Source organism: Pongo abelii, chromosome Y, assembly GCF_028885655.2.
Source record: "Pongo abelii isolate AG06213 chromosome Y, NHGRI_mPonAbe1-v2.0_pri, whole genome shotgun sequence".
NCBI classification, from domain to species: Eukaryota; Metazoa; Chordata; class Mammalia; order Primates; family Hominidae; genus Pongo; species Pongo abelii.
In genome coordinates, this window is record NC_072009.2 from 58113055 (window position 1) to 58132249 (window position 19195).

At 45.0% G+C, this 19195-nt stretch overlaps 1 pseudogene; it reads right to left on the minus strand.

The window, feature by feature from the left end:
• Positions 1-10133: 10133 nt before the first annotated feature.
• On the minus strand, positions 10134-18621 carry LOC129053341 (uncharacterized protein C2orf27A-like; annotated as a pseudogene).
• Between the last annotated feature and the right edge of the window lie 574 nt (positions 18622-19195).

The following is a 19195-nucleotide window of genomic DNA, read 5'->3' on the forward strand; positions in this document are numbered from 1 at the left end:
GAGAGAGGGAGAGAATCAGACAGATACAGAAAGAGAGTGACAGAGCTACAGAGACAGAATTAAAAGGGGACACCAAGAATATTGAGCTGAGAAACTATAAAATGGGAGTTGCCATTAAACGTAATGGGGAAGAGCAAATTTGGGGAGTTTCAGTGGCTCCATATAGACACATTAATTTTGAGATTCCTAACTGACATCCATGTGGATAAGTCAGGGATTGTTGGGTGTAGTGTCCAGTGTTTAGGTGTAATATGAAATATCAGGAAATTGACACAAAAATTAGTAAGAAAGCAAAGATAAGAAAAGAAGTCAAAGTCCTGGGCCTAATGGTCCTCTAACATTTCAAAAATAGTAAAGATGAAACCTGCAAAAGAGGACTGGGGTAATTATCAAAAACGTAGTGGGGAAAAGTAGGTTAACTGTTCTGGAATTCTATAAAAAAAGTTTTACAAAGAGAAGGTGGAGATCAACTGTGTGAAATGCTGCTGATATATAAATTAAGATGAAGGCCGAGGAGTTATGGTTCAATTTATAATTGAACAATATGGAAAGCACTTATGTTTTGATACGAGCAGTTTCATTGGAGTGAGTAGGTGAGAAACCATATTTGAGTGATTGCTGAAATGAAAGTCTGATCTCTGGATTCTTAAGGAAAAATTTTATTGGACTGCAGAGGCATAAATTGGATTTTTAAATCTGGAGTCAGGATGTGCTCAGTAAACATGTGCCAATCAATGCCTCCTCACAATTTTTTTAGCTAGGTATTCTGTTATCTTTTAATAATATAATAATTACCTGCAAAACCTACACCCATTTTGCAGCAAACCACAATGACACATGTATACCTGTGTAACAAATGTTCTGCACATTTATCCCAGAACTTAAAGTGTATATATATATATATATCCCAGAACTTAAAGTGTATATATATATACATATATATATATAAAGAAAAAGAAAACCCGGCCAAGTGCCGTGGCTCATGACTGTAATCTCAGCGCTTTGGCAGGCTGAGACAGGTGGACCATCTGAGGTCAGGATTGAGAACAGCCTCGCCAACATGGTGAAACTGTGTCTTTACTAAAAATACAAAAATTAGCTGGGTGTGGTGGGGGGGCACCTGTAGTCCCAGCTACTTGAGAGGCCAAGGCAGGAGAATCATTTGAACCTGGAAGGCAAAGTCTGCAGTGAGCTAAGATCATGCCACAGCACTACAGCCTGGGTGACAGGGTGAGACTATCTCAAAAAGAAAAACAAAAACAAAAAAACACCATTTAATTGACAAACTTTACAAAGACTGATACTAGAGGTTATTGGAGAGGATGTTGTCCCACATAATATCTTATGAGTTGCCGATGGACAAGTAAAATGATAAAATGCCTTTGAAAAACTGACCATACCTGCTACACTTAAATATTCAGATACCAAACACCCAGAAATTACATCTTGTCATTTATTTCCACAAGAAAAAACAAGAGACATGTATTAAAATATCCATTTCAATTAAAAATAATCACACTAGGTTTCCTGAAATTCTTTCATTAGTAGCTCTTGTTTTCAGCAGTACAACTTTAATATATATGTGTATATATATTCAATATATGTATATATATTAGACAGATATACATGTATATTATATGTATACATATATGTATATATTATATATGTATATATACACATGTATATATGTTATATATCTCACATATGTATATATGTTATATATACACACGTATATATGTTATGTATACACACACGTAAATATGTTATGTATACACACATGTATATATGTTATGTATATACACACGTATATATGTTATGTATATACACACATATATGTTATATACACACACATATGTATATATGTTACATACACACGCATATATGTTATATATACACACGTATATGTTATATACACACACGTTTATGTTATATATACACACGTATATATGTTATATATACACACATGTATATATGTAATATATACACACATGTATATATGTAATATATACACACATGTATATATGTAATATATACACACATGTATATATGTAATATATACACACATGTATATATGTAATATATACACATATATATGCAATATATATGCACATAATATATGTATATGTGTAATATATATACACATAATATATGTATATACACATAATATATGTATATATATACACACAATATATGTATATATATATATATACACACACATAATATATGTATATACACATAATATATGTATGTATACATAATATATGTATATGTATTAGGCAGAGTTTTGCTCTGGTTGCCCAGGCTGGAGAACAATGGTGCAATCTCAGCTCACTGCCACCTACACCTCCCGGGTTCAAGCGATAGTCCTGCCTCTGCCTCCCGAGTAGCTGGGACTACAGGCCACCACCCTCAGCTAATTTTGTATTTTTAGCAGAGATGGGGTTTTACCATGTTGGTCAGGCTGGTCTCAAACTCCTGACCTCAGGTGATCCACCTGCCTTGGCCTCCCAAAGTGCTGGGATTACAGGTGTGAGCCACTGTGCCCTGCCTATTTTGTATTTTTTAATCTACCACACTCTAAGAACACATATTTTAAATCAATTTGTACATTTAGTGCCTGGAACAAAACCAGCATTTTGTAGATTCCAAAGAATTATTTGTTGTTTAAATGATGAACAACTTAAATAAGTTATTATTTATAAGATCTTTATACAAACAATATATTACCTCAGAATACAGTGATAACACTTGTTATGTTTAAAATTATTTCTAGCTCAGTTAAAAAATATTTTTTGCATAAGTTCTTGTCATATACAGATGCTCACGTTGTTTTCTTTAGATGAAAATGTAACTACTATGCACATTTTTGTTACTTAAGCCTTTTGGTCTTGCTGCCGTAGCAAATACTGTGCCTCTTAAGAACATGAACCTGTTTTGCTTCATTTTTTAGCAGATTTCTTAATGAAATATATACCATACAATTTTGTTTAACACATAAGCAGACACCCTGTCCCAAGCAAAGAGATATCTACTCCACCATTACCACCCATCCCTCTGCTAATGTGGCTGCTGAAGATGTTACCTAGAGCAGAGGACTTTGTGTTCAACCTAAGCACTTTACATCCTTTATTTTCAATTGGGTAGGAGAAAAAATAATTCAGCAGCATTGAAAGTCACACTTCTTTAAGTTGCAGTCTTGCCAATGCACCACAATGTAGCAGTCTTTCTTGTGAGGTATCACCTGGAGTTCTTCATCTCACCACCAAGATGATTAAGGAACGGGGACACATGGGTGAGGTTGGAGTGAAAGTTTAATAAGCAAAAGGAGGAAGCTCTCTGCAAGAGACAAGGGGGTCCAAGTGGATTGCCATTTTACAGTTGAATCAAAAAGCTTTTATAACAAACTCCTCTCAGCTATATATAAAACTGTCTGCACAATTCCCTTTATATATCCAGCTGTGGGTATGTCTCCAGTCAAGCACAAAGTGGGCTTCTCTTGTTTGTATAACTATGGGTTTGTTTTAGGTAAGCCCCATACTCCCTGTGCAAGTTCCCACAGAGGGCACCATATATATGCCTGAAAAAGGGAGGAAAATTTTACCTGGGAGGTTGCCAATTACATAAAGAACAGAAGGCACCTGTGCTGGACCCTGCATGCTTATCTCTTCAGGGCTTATCTGTAGGTGCAGTAGTTGTGATTTTTCAGGCAGACAGCTTCCCTGAGGACCAGTCTCTTACTTGTTTACTCAACTAATTTTCCTTTCCTTCTCCCTCAACATTATGCAGCAAAACAGAGTACACTTCTCTTTCCCAGTAAATCAGTGTTGGTACTCCACTCTGAATACTTGTATTATTGGATTCCTTAGAAAAAAGTATTTGGGATCATAATTGAGATGCCGTCAAACAATGAACAAAAATATGCTACTTCGTTTGCCTTCTTTTCACTTGTTACCAGACAATAGCTAGTTTTCTTTTCTCTCCAACTGCTTTTTTTCTGTGCTTCTACCTGATTTTTTTTCTTTTATTATTATTATACTTTAAGTTTTAGGGTACATGTGCACAATGTGCAGGTTAGTTACATGTGTATACATGTGCCATGCTGGTGTGCTGCACCCATTAACTCACCATTTAGCATTAGGTATATCTCCTAAAGCTATCCCTCCCTCCTCCCCCACCCCACAATAGGCCCCAGAGTGTGATGTTCTCCTTCCTGTGTGCATGTGTTCTCATTGTTCAACTCCCACCTGTGAGTGAGAAACTGCAGTGCTTGGTTTTTTGTCCTTGCGATAGTTTACTGAGAATTATGATTTCCAATTTCATCCATGTCCCTACAAAGGACATGAAGTCTTCATTTTTTATGGCTGCATAGTATTCCATGGTGTATATGTGCCACATTTTCTTAATCCAGTCTATCATGGTTGGACATTTGGGTTGGTTCCAAGTCTTTGCTATTGTGAATAGTGCCACAATAAACATACATGTGCATGTGTCTTTATAGCAGCATGATTCATACTCCTTTGGGTATATACCCAGTAATGGGATGGCTTGGACAAATGGTATTTCTAGTTCTAGATCCCTGAGGTATTGCCACACTGACTTCCATAATGGTTGAACTAGTTTACAGTCCCACCAACAGTGTAAAAGTGTTCCTATTTCTCCACATCTTCTCCAGCATCTGTTGTTTCCTGACTTTTTAATGATTGCCATTCTAACTGGTGTGAGATGGTATCTCATTGTGGTTTTGATATGCATTTCTCTGATGGCCAGCGATGGTGAGCATTTTTTCATCTGTCTTTTGGCTGCATAAATGTCTTCTTTAGAGAAGTGTCTGTTCATATCCTTTGCCCACTTTTTGATGGGGTTGTTTGTTTTTTTCTTATAAATTTATTGGAGTTCATTGTAGATTCTGGATATTAGCCCTTTGTCAGATGAGTAGGTTGTGAAAATTTTCTCCCATTCTGTATGTTGCCTGTTCACTCTGATGGTAGTTTCTTTTGCTGTGCAGAAGCTCTTGAGTTTAATTAGATCCCATTTGTCAATTTTGGCTTTTGTTGCCATTGCTTTTGGTGTTTTAGACATGAAGTCCTTGCCCATGCCTATGTCCTGAATGGTAATGCCTAGGTTTTCTTCCAGGGCTTTTATGGTTTTAGGTCTAACGTTTAAGCCTTTAATCCATCTTGAATTAATTTTTTTATAAGGTGTAAGGAAGGGATCCAGTTTCAGCTTTCTCCATATGGCTAGCCAGTTTTCCCAGCACCATTTATTAAATAGGGAATCCTTTCCCCATTGCTTGTTTTTTTCAGGTTTGTCAAAGATCAGATAGTTGTAGATATGCAGTGTTATTTCTGAGGGCTCTGTTCTGTTCGATTGATGTATATCTCTGTTTTGGTACCAGTACCATGCTGTTTTGGTTACTGTAGCCTTGTAGTATAGTTTGAAGTTACATAGCGTGATGCCTCCAGCTTTGTTCTTTTGGCTTAGGATTGACTTGGCGATGCGGGCTCTTTTTTGGTTCCATATGAACTTTAAAATAGGTTTTTCCAATTCTGTGAAGAAAGTCATTGGTAGCTTGATGGGGATAGCATTGAATCTATAAATTACCTTGGGCAGTATGACCATTTTCACGATATTGATTCTTCCCACCCATAAGCATGGAATGTCTTCCATTTGTTTGTATCCTCTTTTATTTTATTGAGCAGTGGTTTATAGTTCTCCTTGAAGAGGTCCCTCACGTCCCTTGTAAGTTGGATTTCTAGGTATTTTATTCTCTTTGAAGCAATTGTGAATGGGAGTTCACTCATGATTTGGCTCTCTGTTTGTCTGTTATTGGTGTATAAGAATGCTTGTGATTTTTGCACATTGATTTTGTATCCTGAGACTTTGCTGAAGTTGCTTATCAGCTTAAGGAGATTTTGGGCTGAGACAATGGGGTTTTCTAGATATACAGTCATGTCATCTGCAAACAGGGACAATTTGACTTCCTCTTTTCCTAATTGAATACCCTTTATTTCCTTCTCCTGCCTAGTTGCCCTGGCCAGAAATTCCAACACTATGTTGAATAGGAATGGTGAGAGAGGGCATCCCTGTCTTGTGCCAGTTTTCAAAGGGAATGCTTCCAGTTTTGGCCCATTCAGTATGATATTTGCTCTGGGTTTGTCATAGATAGCTCTTATTATTTTGAGATACATCCCATCAATACCTAATTTATTGAGAGTTCTTAGCATGAAGCGTTGTTGAATTTTGTCAAAGGCCTTTTCTGCATCTATTGAGATAATCATGTGGTTTTTGTCTTTGGTTCTGTTTATATGCTGGATTACATTTATTGATTTGTGTATATTGAACCAGCCTTGTATCACAGGGATGAAGCCCACTTAATCATGGTGGATAAGCTTTTTGATGTGCTTCTGGATTCAGTTTGTCAGGATTTTATTGAGGATTTTTGCATCAATGTTCATCAAGGATATTGGTCTAAAATTCTCTTTTTTTGGTTGTGTCTCTGCCTGGCTTTGGTATCAGGATGATGCTGGCCTCATAAAATGAGTTAGGGAGGATTCCCTCTTTTTCTATTGATTGGAATAATTACAGAAGGAGTGGTACAATTTCCTTCTTGTATCTCTGGTAGAATTCGGCTGTGAATCCATCTGCTCCTGGACTCTTTTTGGTTGGTAAGCTATTGATTATTGCCACAATTTCAGAGCCTGTTATTGGTCTATTCAGAGATTCAACTTCTTCCGGGTTTATTCTTGGTAGGTTGTAGGTGTCGAGGAATTTATCCATTTCTTCTAGATTTTCTAGTTTATTTGTGTAGAGGTGTTTGTAGTATTCTCTGATGGTAGTTTGTATTTCTGTGGGATCAGTGGTGATATCCCCTGTCTCATTTTTTATTGCATCTATTTGATTCTTCTCTCTTTTCTTTTTTATTATACTTGCTAGCAGTCTATTAATTTTGTTGATCCTTTCAAGAAACAAGCTCCTGGATTCATTAATTTTTTGAAGGGTTTTTTGTGTCTCTGTTTCCTTCATTTCTGCTCTGATTTTAGTTATTTCTTGCCTTCTGCTAGCTTTTGAATGTGTTTGCTCTTGCTTTTCTAGTTCTTTTAATTGTGATGTTAGCGTTTCAATTTTGGATCATTCTTGCTTTCTCTTGTGGGCATTTAGTGCTATAAATTTCCCTCTACACACTGCTTTAACTGTGTTCCAGAGATTCTGGTATGTTGTGTCTTTGTTCTTGTTGGTTTCAAAGGACATCTTTATTTCTGCCTTCATTTTTTTATGTACCCAGTAGTCATTCAGGAGCAGATTATTCAGTTTCCATGCAGTTGAGCAGTTTTGAGTGAGTTTCTTTATCCTGAGTTCTAGTTTTATTGCACTGTGGTCTGAGAGACAGGTTGTCGTAATTTCTGATCTTTTACATTTGCTGAGGAGAGCTTTACTTCCAACTATGTGATCAATTTTGGAATAGGTGTGGTGTGGTTCTGAAAAAAATGTATATTCTGTTGATTTGGGCTGGAGAGTTCTGTAGATGTCTATTAGGTCTGCTTGGTGCAGAGCTGAGTTCAATTCCTGGGTATCCTTGTTAACTTTCTGTCTCGTTGATCTGTCTAATGTTGCCAGTGGGGTGTTAAAGTCTCCCATTATTATTGTGTGGGAGTCTAAGTATCTTTGTAGGTCACTCAGGGCTTGCTTTATGAATCTGGGTGCTCCTGTATTGGGCACATATATATTTAGGATAGTTAGCTCTTCTTGTTGAATTGATCCCTTTACCATTATGTAATGGCTTTCTTTGTCTCTTTTGATCTTTGTTGGTTGAAAGTCTGTTTTATCAGAGACTGGGATTGCAACCCTGCCTTTTTTTATTTTCCATTTGCTTGGTAGATCTTCCTCCATCCTTTTATTTTGAGCCTACGTGTGTCTCTCCACGTGAGATGGGTTTCCTGAATATAGCACATTGATGGGTCTTGACTCTTTATCCAATTTGCCCGCCTGTGTCTTTTAATTGGAGCATTTAGTCCATTTGCATTTAAATTTAATATTTTTATGTGTGAATTTGATCCTGTCATTTTGACATTAGCTGGTTATTTTGCTCATTAGTTGATGCAGTTTCTTCCTAGCTTCGAAGGTCTTTACAATTTGGCATGATTTTGCAGTGGCTGGTACCGGTTTTTCCTTTCCATGTTTAGTGCTTCCTTCAGGAGCTCTTTTAGGGCAGGCCTGGTGATAACAAAATCTCTCAGCATTTGCTTCTACCTGATTTTTAAAAAAAACTTCTACACATTTCCAATCTTAGTATAGCAGATATCAAATATGTGGTCAGACTACGTACATAGGAAGAATTGAATTACATAATTCTATTCAAGCATTTAAAAATAACTCCCCTTCAGTTTGTTTTGCAGTTATTTTACATAATCAAATATCTTCCTGATATAGGTCCCAATCCACTGGTTGTCAAGCTCTGCTTTGTTTTCTAATTGCATCAGAATTATCCACAATTCTTTTTTTTTTTTTTTTTTTTGAGATGGAGTCTTACTGTTGCCTGACTGGAGTGCAGTGGCGTGATTTTAGCTCACTGTTATCTCTGCCTCCCTGATTCAAGTGATTCTCCTGCCTCAGCCTCCCAAGTAGCTGGGACTACAGACATGCACCACCATGCCTGGCTAATTTTTGTATTTTTAGCAGAGATGAGGTTTCACCATGTTGGCCAGGCTGGTTTTGATTTCCTGACCTCAAGTGATCCACTGCCTAGGCCTCCCAATGTAAGAATTATCCAAAATTCTTGTGATAAATATGGATAAATCAGCACAACTCAAGATGTAAGAAATAAAAATTTCCAAGAGAAAAAACCCAGGAATATGCATTGAAAATGTCTCCCTCAGGTGATTCTGATGTGATATGTGGTCTGAGTTTAAAATCCAAGTAAAATTCCCTTCCCTGCTCTCCAGTTGTCCCTTATGTCCAGATGTCCCTCTTCTCCTTTCTCATTGTGCTCTCTCCTTCTGTGCCTTTGTTCTATTGTCCCTCCACTTCTCATCCTGTTGCCAAGCCCTCTTCCATCAATTGTCCTAAAATTCCAAATGGTCAGTTGCCTCTAAACTTCCCTCTGTCCCATGAACAATTTATGCAGGCAAATGTAGAATTTAAGCTTGGACCAAGCTGAATCAAGAGCTGCAATTAAAGATTTCCCTAAGCCCAGAGGGGACCAGCAAATACTTATAGATGATTTTGGATTTCCTCTGAAGGCATAAGGCTCTGGGTAACCTGATGCTATAGACCAAATGTTATTGTCCCCCTCAAATTCATGTGTTGAAATCTTATTCCTTATGTGATGATATTTGGAGGTAGGGCCTTGGGGAATGATTAGATCATGAAGGGAGGGACCACATGAGTGGAATTAGTAGCCTCTATTGAAGGCACCATAGAGAGCTCTGTCATCCGTTCTGTCATGTGAGGACACGGTTGAAACATGGCTGTCTATGAATCACAAAGTAAGCCCACACCAGACATGGAATCTGCTAACCACTTGACCTTGAATTTTGCCATCTCCAGAACCAAGATAAACAAATATGTTTATAAGCTTCCTCATCTATGGCATTCTGTTTTGACCCTAGATCAGCTAAAAACACCAAAATATTAACTTGTACACCAAATTCTGGAAATGGATGGTAAATCTTTGATGGCAAAAGGTGACTGATCCGCCTGAGAAATGAACCTACATGATCCCTCTTTCCACAAAGCTGGAGGGAGACTCAACACAAGCAAAAATAGGTCAAAGTCTTCTAAAACCCATACCTGAAGAGATTTCAATATCACTTGATCAGATGGTAATTTAATCACACAAAGAACCACAGCAAAACACATAACTATCAGAGGTTTTCAACGTCACCTCAAAAACACCATCTACAATATTAGGGAGTGAAAGAAGTCGAGGAGGTTTCAAAAAGTCAAACTTTATTTCAGTGTTATGGTAGAAATTTGAAATTCTTAGTTCAGCTATGAATAAATCCTTGGGCAGGTGCCAGCATGGAGATTCTAGGGTGCAGCTGCTGAGTTTAAAAGCTTCCTTTGGAAATGCCCCCTGCCCCCCTCAACCCCTGTCCACCTGTCAGGAAGAGGCCATCCTGGGTAGCACATTAGAGTCAAATGGCCCAGATGTCCAGCTGAGGGCAAACCTCCATGCCTGGAGGAGGAGGTGGCCTCTGGGAGCAGGAGGACCTGCTGGAACCCCTCCTCACAGTCTCCTTTTCTTGCTCTCCAGCACCTCCTGCAGGCAGGCAAACACCCCCAGCAGCAGTAGCAGCAGGCCCTTCAGCAGCAGGGCTGCTGCTCTGCTCAATGAGGGAAGTCCCTCTCCAGTGAGGCAGAGGAGCCCAGGTTGCACACCCTGGTCTCTGCCTCCATAGCTTCCACTGTGCCCAGGACTGGAAGCAGTGTGGGAGCTGCTGGCTGGAGCTGTGCTGGTCACCCCCTCTCTGCCATCTCTAGCTCCAGCCACACTTTCAGCTCCAGAGCTGAGGTCAGTGGCTCTACAGGAGGTGCCATGAAGTCAGGCAGCTTCTCACTGGGCTGGTCCTGGGCAGTCCCAGGGCAGTGGCAGGAGGGATCTGGAGCTTCCTCTAGCTCCAGTGCTGTCCCTGGAGGGGTCTCTGCCCCTGGTGCTGGCACTGGCTCAACAGCTGGCACTGGAAATAGCTGTATTTCTGCACCTGAAGCCGGAGCTGAAAAAGGAGAGAGGTCACCAATATCACTCACTTTCCACTGGAATTTCCAAATATGAAAACAACCTCACTGAATTTAAAGGAATTTCAGACTGAAAACATTGTCCCTGGAAACGCTTCCAGACTGCAGGTGACCTCACTATATGCCTGTGTCTCAAGGAGCTCCAGAGTCTCCAGCTGGACAAGGACAATGTGCAGATGTGGCCCTGGTGGGATCACTGGTGAGGCCTGGCCTGGTAGCTCCATCTGGGGCCTGATTTCTACCTGGTGACTCCTGTCCTGTGATACCTTGGGGGGGGGGGGCGTTCTGCCAAATGGCCAGAGGCATCTGGGGTGAGGGATGAGCCTACAAGGGCATCATTGGAAAAGAAAGGCTCTCACTCCTGCCATTCCTGAAGCAGGAGCCTTGAGATGTGGGGATGCAGCACAAGAACATCTTGCTCTCTTGAGCATCTCAGCATCTCCCACCAAGTGAGCTGGCTATGGGGCTAATTCTAGGATGTGGGTGCCTGGTTATCGGGATTTTTTTTTTTTTTTTTTTTTTGAGACACAGTCTTATTCTGTTGGCCCGGCTGAAGTGCAGTGGCATGATCTCGGCTCACTGCAACATCCACCTACTGGGTTCAATCAATTCTCCTGCCTCAGTCTCCTGAGTAGCTGGGATTACAGGCACGAGACATGCACCATCACACCTGGCTAGCTTTTTGTGTTTGTTTGTTTGTTTGTTTGTTTGTTTGTTTTGGGACAGAGTCTCGCTCTGATGCCCAGGCTGGATGGAGTGCAGTGGCACGATCTTGGCTCAGTGCAAGTTCCGCGTCCCGAGTTCATGCCATTCTCCTGACTCAGCCTCCCAAGTAGCTGGGACTACAGGCACCCACCACTACACCTGGCTAATTTTTGTATTTTTAGTAGAGACGGTGTTTCACTGTGTTAGCCAGGATGGTCTCAATCTCCTGACCTTGTTTGTTTTTTGTATTTTTAGTAGACATGTGGTTTTACCATGTTGGTCAGCCTGGTCTCGATCTCCTGAGTTCATGATCCTCCTGCCTCAGCCTCCCAAAGTGCTGGGATTATAGGTGTGAGCCACCGTGCCTGGCCTGGCTACCAGAATTCTAAGTTCTGTTAGGGTCTGTTGCCAAGGAAGTGAGGTCGCTTCTTTAAGGTTCCATCCCCTCGGCCTCCTCCTTCCAGAAGACCTACCCAGGACCCCAGTGGGCTGCTGACTGCTCATCCTCCCCACAGGTCAACTCCTTACCTGTACACAGTTATGTCCACCCAGGGCCTGCTTGGACACCTGCACCTGATGTTCACCAGGGGCCTAGGAATCCACTTGGGGCCTGGGATCCTACAGGGGCCTAATGTTACCCTGCAGATTGGGTAGGCACCTGGGGACTGTGATTTACCTGCGGGCTAATGTCCACCTGGGGACTGGTTATTCACCTGAGGCCTGATGCACATCTGGGGCCGAATGTCCCCCTCAGGGTGAATTCCACCTCAGGCCTGTATGTACACCTGGGTCCTGATGTCTGTCTTAGATCTATGTCCCACTGGGGCCTTGTGATCACCAGGTACTTGTATCCAGCTGTGGCCTGATGACCTACTGCATCCTGTTGCTCACCTATGGCCTGGTGTCTACCTGGGGCTTGGTGATCACCTGGGAGCTGGATATCAACCTGGGGCCTGGGTGTCCACTTAAGGCCTGATGTGTGCCTGGGGCCTGATTGTCCACCTGGGGATTGGGTGTCCACCTTGGGTCTGATGTCAACCTAAAGTAAGGTATCTACCTAATGCTTGGTGTCTACCTGTGGCCTGATGTCCACATGAGTCTGGGGTTTGGTTGGGGCCTGCTGTACCTCTGGGACCTTGGTGTCTATCTGAGGCCTGATGTCTACCTGGTGACTGCCATCCTCTTGAGGCCTGATATCCACCGGGGAATGGTTTATCCATGGAAATGGTTGCATCCACCTGGGGCTGGATGTTGCCCAGGGGCTAGATGTCCACCTGTGGCCCCGTGTCCACCAAGGGCCTGATGTCCACCTGGGGCATGATGTTCACCTGAGACCCAGGTGTTTACATAGGGCCTGATGTCCAGCTGGTGCCTAGGTGCCCACTGGGGGCCTTGTGTTAACCTAGGGACTGGTATCCAGCTGGGTCCTAATGACCACCTGGGTTGAATTATTCACCTAGAATTTGGTATTCACTTAGGGCTTGAGTGTCAGTCTTGGACCTGGTGTCAACCTGGGCCTTGGGTATCAAACTTGGGGTTTGGTGTCCAGTTGAGACATCATTTGCACCTGGGGTCTGAGTGTTTGCATGAGGCCAGATGACCACTGGGGGTCTGAATGTCAATCTGGTGTCTGAAATTCACTGGGAGCCTAGGTATCCACCTGGGGCCTGATGTCCACCTGGAACTAGGTGTCAACATGTGGCCTGATGTAAACCTCTAGTTCAGTGTCCACCTTGGGCCTGATGTCCACTGGGGGACCGATGTTCACCTTTGATCTGATGTCTACCAGAAAACCGTGTATTCACCCATGGCCTGATGGTCACCTGGGGTTGAATGTCCAACTGTGGCCAGATGTGCACCCGGATCCTGGGCATCCACCTGGGGCCTGATGTTCAGCTGGGGTCTGGAGTTCACCTGAGGCATGATGTCTACCTGAAGCTTAATGTTCATCTGAGTGCTGGATGTTCACCTGGGGCCTGACATCCACCTGGAGCCCAAGGACCTTTCTCAGGCCTGATGTCCACAAGTTGGCCTGGTATTCATCTGGGACCTTCGTGTTACCCTGTGGCCTAATGTACACCTGGGTTCTAGTGTCCTCTTGGGACCTGATGTCTACCAGGTTCCTGGTATCCACCTGGGGCCTGGTATCTACCTAGGGCTTGATATTCACCTGGGGCCTGAAAATCAGGATATCCACCTGAAAATCAGGATCCAGGTGGATACCCATGTCCTAGGTGAACACCAGGTTTCAAATGAACATCAGGCTCCAAGTGAACACACAGGCCCCAGTTCAATACCAGCCTCAGGTAGACATCAGGACCCAGGTGAACCCCAGGCCCAATGTGCATGCCTAGTCTCTTGGAATACATCATTTTCAAGGTGGAGACCCAGATTCCTGGTAGACATCTGGTGCCAGGTGGATATCTGGCTGCAGGTGGACATCAGGCTCCAGATGGAGACCCAGTACACAGGTGTAAATCAGGCTACAGTATATCATCAGGCCCTAGTTAAACACTTGACTAAAGGTGTACATCAAGACCCAGGTTGACACCCAAGCTTCAGGTGCATACTAGGCCCAAAGTGTACACTCGTGCCTAGGTAGGCATCAGGCCCAAGGTGGATACCTTGACCCCAGGGGGTCACCAGTTCCCAGGCAGGCCTCAGGTGGACACTAAGCCCTAGGTTAACACAAGGTCTGAGATGGTTTCAGCCTCCATGTGGACTTTAGTCATAAGGAGCTTACCTAGGCCCTAAGTGGACATCAGGCCCCAGGTTGACACAATGAACCATGTATAAGTCAGGCTCTAAGTAGACACCCAGGCCCTAGGTAAATACTTGGGCCCCAAATCAAAATCAGGCCCTATGTGAACATGCAGACTCCAGGCAGATGTCAGGCCCCAGGTGAACACTGAACTCAGGGTGGTCATCAGGCCCTAGGTTGACACATAGGCCTCAGGTAGACAACAGGCATAGGTGGACTTCAGGCTCCAGATGAATGTTGGGCTTCCGGAAGAAGTCTGTGCCCCAGTTAAACACCTGGTCTTAGGAAGACTTCAGGCCTCTAATGGATGCCCAGGCCCCAGGTGGATATAAGGCCTCAGGCAAACACCAGGCCCCAGGTAGACATTAAACATGAGATAGACACTCAGGCCACAAGTGAACATCTGTCCCCAGGTGGACATCCAACCCAAGGTGGACATCAGGCCAGAGATGTACACCCAGGCCCGAGGAGAACCCCAGGCCCCAGGAGGACACTCAAGCACCAGAAGGACACCCAGTCCCTAGGTAACTACAAGGCCCCAAGTGGACATGATGTTCCAGATGGATATGAGGTCCCAAGTGGATACTAGGCCCAGGTGGACCCCAGGTCTCAGGGGCACACCCGGCCCCAGGGGAACACCAGGCCCTAGGTAAGCATGCAGTCCCAGGTGGATATAAGGTGCCAGGAAGATACCAGGACCCAGTTGGTCATCAAGCCTCAGCTGAACATCAGTTCCCCATGAACACCAGTCCTCAGGTAGGCACCTAGTCCTCTCGTGTGCATCAGATTCCAGGCTCACATAGGCACCAACTGAACTCTGGGCCTCAGATGAACATCAGATCCCAGGTTGTCACCAGGCCCCAGGTGAACACCAGGTTTTAGGTGGACACGAGGTCCTAGGTGGATGTCTATGCCCCTGGTGAACCTCAGGCCCTAGTGGGCACTCAGGCCCTTTATAGACATCTGGCTCCATGTGCAGTCCCAGGGCCCAGGTAGACATGAGGCCCCAGAGGAACACCAGTCCTTAGTCACCTAAGACTAAATTCCCCTAGGGCTGGAGATTGAGTATTCACCTTGGGCCTAGGAATCTACTTGGGGCCAGATGTCAATCTGGGGCCTGATGTCTACTCAGGTTCAGCTGTCCACCTAGGGTGGGGCTTTTTCTGGGACCCAGAGTCTACCTGAAATATTGGTATCAACCTGGGGCCTATGTGTCCACTTGGAGTCTGATGTGCACCTGAAGCCTGAGTTTTCACCTAGGATCTGATGAGCACCTGGGGCCCAGCTTTCCATCTGAAACATCAGGCTCTAGTTATACATCTGGCTCCCAGGTATACACTAGACACCAAAAGAACTCCAGCCCCTATCTTAACATGAGGTCCTAGGTGGATGCCCAGGCCTCATGTCTACATTAAGCCTCAGGTAGACACGACTCCAGGTGGGCATCAGACCTGATATTGGCTCTATGTCTCCGCCCAAATCTCATGTTGAATTATAATCCCCATGGGTTGAAGAAGGGGCCTGGTGAGAGGTAATTGAATCATGGGGGCAGACTTCCCACTTGCTGTTCTCGTGATAGAGTTCTTATGAGATCTGGTTATTTGAAAGTGTGTAACACATCCCCCTTCTCTCTCCCTCCTCCTCCCCCATGGTAAAAAGGGCTTGCTTCCTCTTGGCTTTACATCATGATTGTAAGTGTCCCAAGCCCGCCCAGTCATGCTCCCTATTAAGCCTGAAGAACTGTGGGTCAGTTAAACCTCTTTTCCTCATAAGTTGTCCAATATCAGGTAGGTTTTTATAACAGTGTGAAAATGGACTAATACAACACCTTAGGATAACAACCATGCTTCAGGCCACAGGTGGACATCTGGCTGCAACTGGACACTATTCCCCAGGTGGATACCTAGGCTCAAGGTTGACATTAGTCCCCAAGTGAACAACAAGCCCCAGGTGAATACCTATGCCCTAAGTAGACATCAGGCCTCAGGCTGACACTCAGTCGAAGCTCAACATCAGGCTCCAGGTGGACACCCACACTCCAGGTGGATACTAGACCCCAGGGATACACCAGACACCTGGTACGCATAAGGCCCCAGGAGGACACAAGAATCCAGGTGTGCATAAAGCCACTGGTTGACACCAAGCACTCAGATGAACACCAGGCCAACTAGTGGACATTAGGCACATGAGAATACTTGGGCACCAGGTAGGTATCGGGCTCCAGGTAAACATCAAACTTCAGGTGGACATCATTCTCCATGTCAACTCTAGCCCCAGCTAAACATCAGGCTCCAGGTGGGAAGCTCAGACCCCAGGTGCACTTCTGGCCACAGTTGAACATCTGTCCCCAGGTGAATATCAGACCATGCATGGATAGCAAGTCCCCAGGTGGACATCAGGTCAAAAGTGAATATAAGTCTCTAGGAAGTCATCTGGCCCCAGGTGGATACTGAACTAGAGGTTTACATCAGGCCCCAGGTTGACAGCAAGGCCCAGGTAGACAGCAGGCCCCAAGTGAAGACCAGGTCCAGGTGTATACTGAACTGGAGGTTTACATCAGACCCCAGATTGATATTCAGTCCCCAGATGGTCATGACACCTCAATTGGACACCAAGTCCTCAGGTTGATACCCAAGTCCCAGGTGGACACCACGTCAAAGATGAACACAAGACCTAAGGTTGACACTCAAGCCCCAGGGGATCATTAGGACCCAGCTGCATACCAGTCCCCAGGTTTACACGAGGCCCCCAGTAGGTTCCTAAGCTCTAGTTGGACATGAGGTCTCCAGTAGACACCCAGGACTAAGGTGGACATCAAGCATCAGATGGACGTCTGGCCGCAGATGAACATCAAGCCTCACATGGATACCTAGTCCCCAGGTAGACATCAGGCCCCAGTTTGACATGTTTCTGGGTGGATCCCCAAGCCCCAGGTGGATATCCAGTCTCCAGCTGAACATCAGCCCCATGTGGATGCCCAGGCCCCAGGTGGATATCAGGTCTCAGGTGAACACAAGTCCCCAGGCAGACATCAGGCACCAGGTGCACACTCAAACCCCAAGAGGACATCTGTCCCCAGGTTGACATCACTCTCAAGGTGTATGTTAGGCAACAGATGTACTCCCAGGTCCAAGGCAGTCATGAGTCCCCAGTAAAACTCAAGGCCCCAGGAGGATACTCAAGCCCTAGGTGGGTGCCCAGACCCCAGGTAATTACAAGGCCCCAGGTGGATATCGGATTCCAGATGAACATTAGGCCCCAAGTGGATACCTAGGCACCAGGTAGACACCAGGCCCAGGTGCATCCCCTAGTCTCAGGTGCACACTAGGCCCCCAGTGAACACTGGCTCCAGGTGAGCACCCAGTCCAAGGTAGACACCATGACCCAGGTGGCAATTAGGCCATAGCTGAACACCAATCTTGAGTGAACACCAGATCCCAGGTGGATACCTAGACTCCAGGTGGATATTGGGCCCCATGTGGACACCCAGCCCCCAGATGAACATCAAGCTTCAGGTGGACATCATGCCTCAGGTGAACTCCGGGTCCCAGCCCAGCTGAACAACAGGCCGCAGGTGGATGCCTAGGTTCCAGGTGCACAACAGGTCACAGTTGGACTTTCAGCCCCAGGTGAACATCAGGCCATGGGTGGATAAACAGTCCACAGGTTGACATCAGGTCAAAGGTGAACATCAGTACTCAGGTGGACATCAGGCTCCAGGTTGACATCAAGCCCAAGGTGGACACTGAACTAGAGGTTTACATCAGGCCCCAGGTTGACAACTGGGCTCAGGTGGACATTAGGCCCCAGGTGGATACCTAGGCCCCTAGAAAACCTCAGATTCTAGGTTGACATTCAGGCCCCCAGTAATCATTTGGCCCCATGTGGTCACTCAGGCACCAGGTTCATATAATGTCTTAACTGGACACCAAGGGGCCAGTTTGATACCCAAGTCATATATGGGTGCCAGGTCCAAGGTTACACTCAAGCCCCAAGTGGACACCAGGCCCTAGGTAAATAATACAATGCAGGTGGTCATTAGGCCCCAGAATGACACCAGTCCCCAGGTTAACAGGAAGCCCCCAGTGGGTACCTAGGCCCCAGCTGGACATCAGGCCTAATGTGGACACCCAGGATCAAGATGGACATCAGGACTCAGGTGGACATCTGTTGACAGGTGGACATCAAGCCTGGTGTGTACCTTGTCCCCGGGTGGTCATCAGGCCCCAGTTCAACACCAGTCCCTGGGTGGATTCCTCAGCTCCAGGTGGACATCCGGTCTTCAGCTGAACATGAGACCCCAGGTGAACACCAGGTCTTAGGTGGACATTAGGCCCCTGGTGGACATAAAGTACCAGTGGACATCCATGCTGCAGGTGGACACCCAGGCCCAAGATGGGCATCAGGCCCCATTTGGACATTGAGGCCCCAGGTGGATATCAGGCCTCAGGTGAACCCTAGGTCCAACATAGACATCAGGCCTTAGGTTGACACTCAAGCACCAGATGGACTGCTGCACCTAAGCAGAAAACAGACCCCTATCTGGGTATCTGAGATACAGGTATACAACAAGCCCCAGGCTGACATCCAGACCCCAGGTGGACAATATGCCCCAGGTGGACACCATACCCCAGGTGAGCAGTAGGCAACAGTTTGGCACCAAGTACCTAAGTGAAACATAGCCTTAGATGATTACCATGCCATAGGTAGTCATTAGTCTCCAGCTGGACAATAGTCCCTAGGTGGATACCTAGGCCCCAGGTGGACACTAGACCCCAGATTAACACAAAAAACAAGTAAGAAATCAAGCCCCAAGTGGACAACCAGGCCCTAGGTAAATACACAAATCTCAAGCTGACACCAGGCCCTGTTTGGACACCCAAGCCCTAAGTGGACTTCAGGCCCCAGGTGAACACTGAACTCTAGAAGGTCTTCAGGCCCCGTGTTGACTACCTGGCCCCAGGGGGACACCAGCCATAGATGAACTTCAGGCAC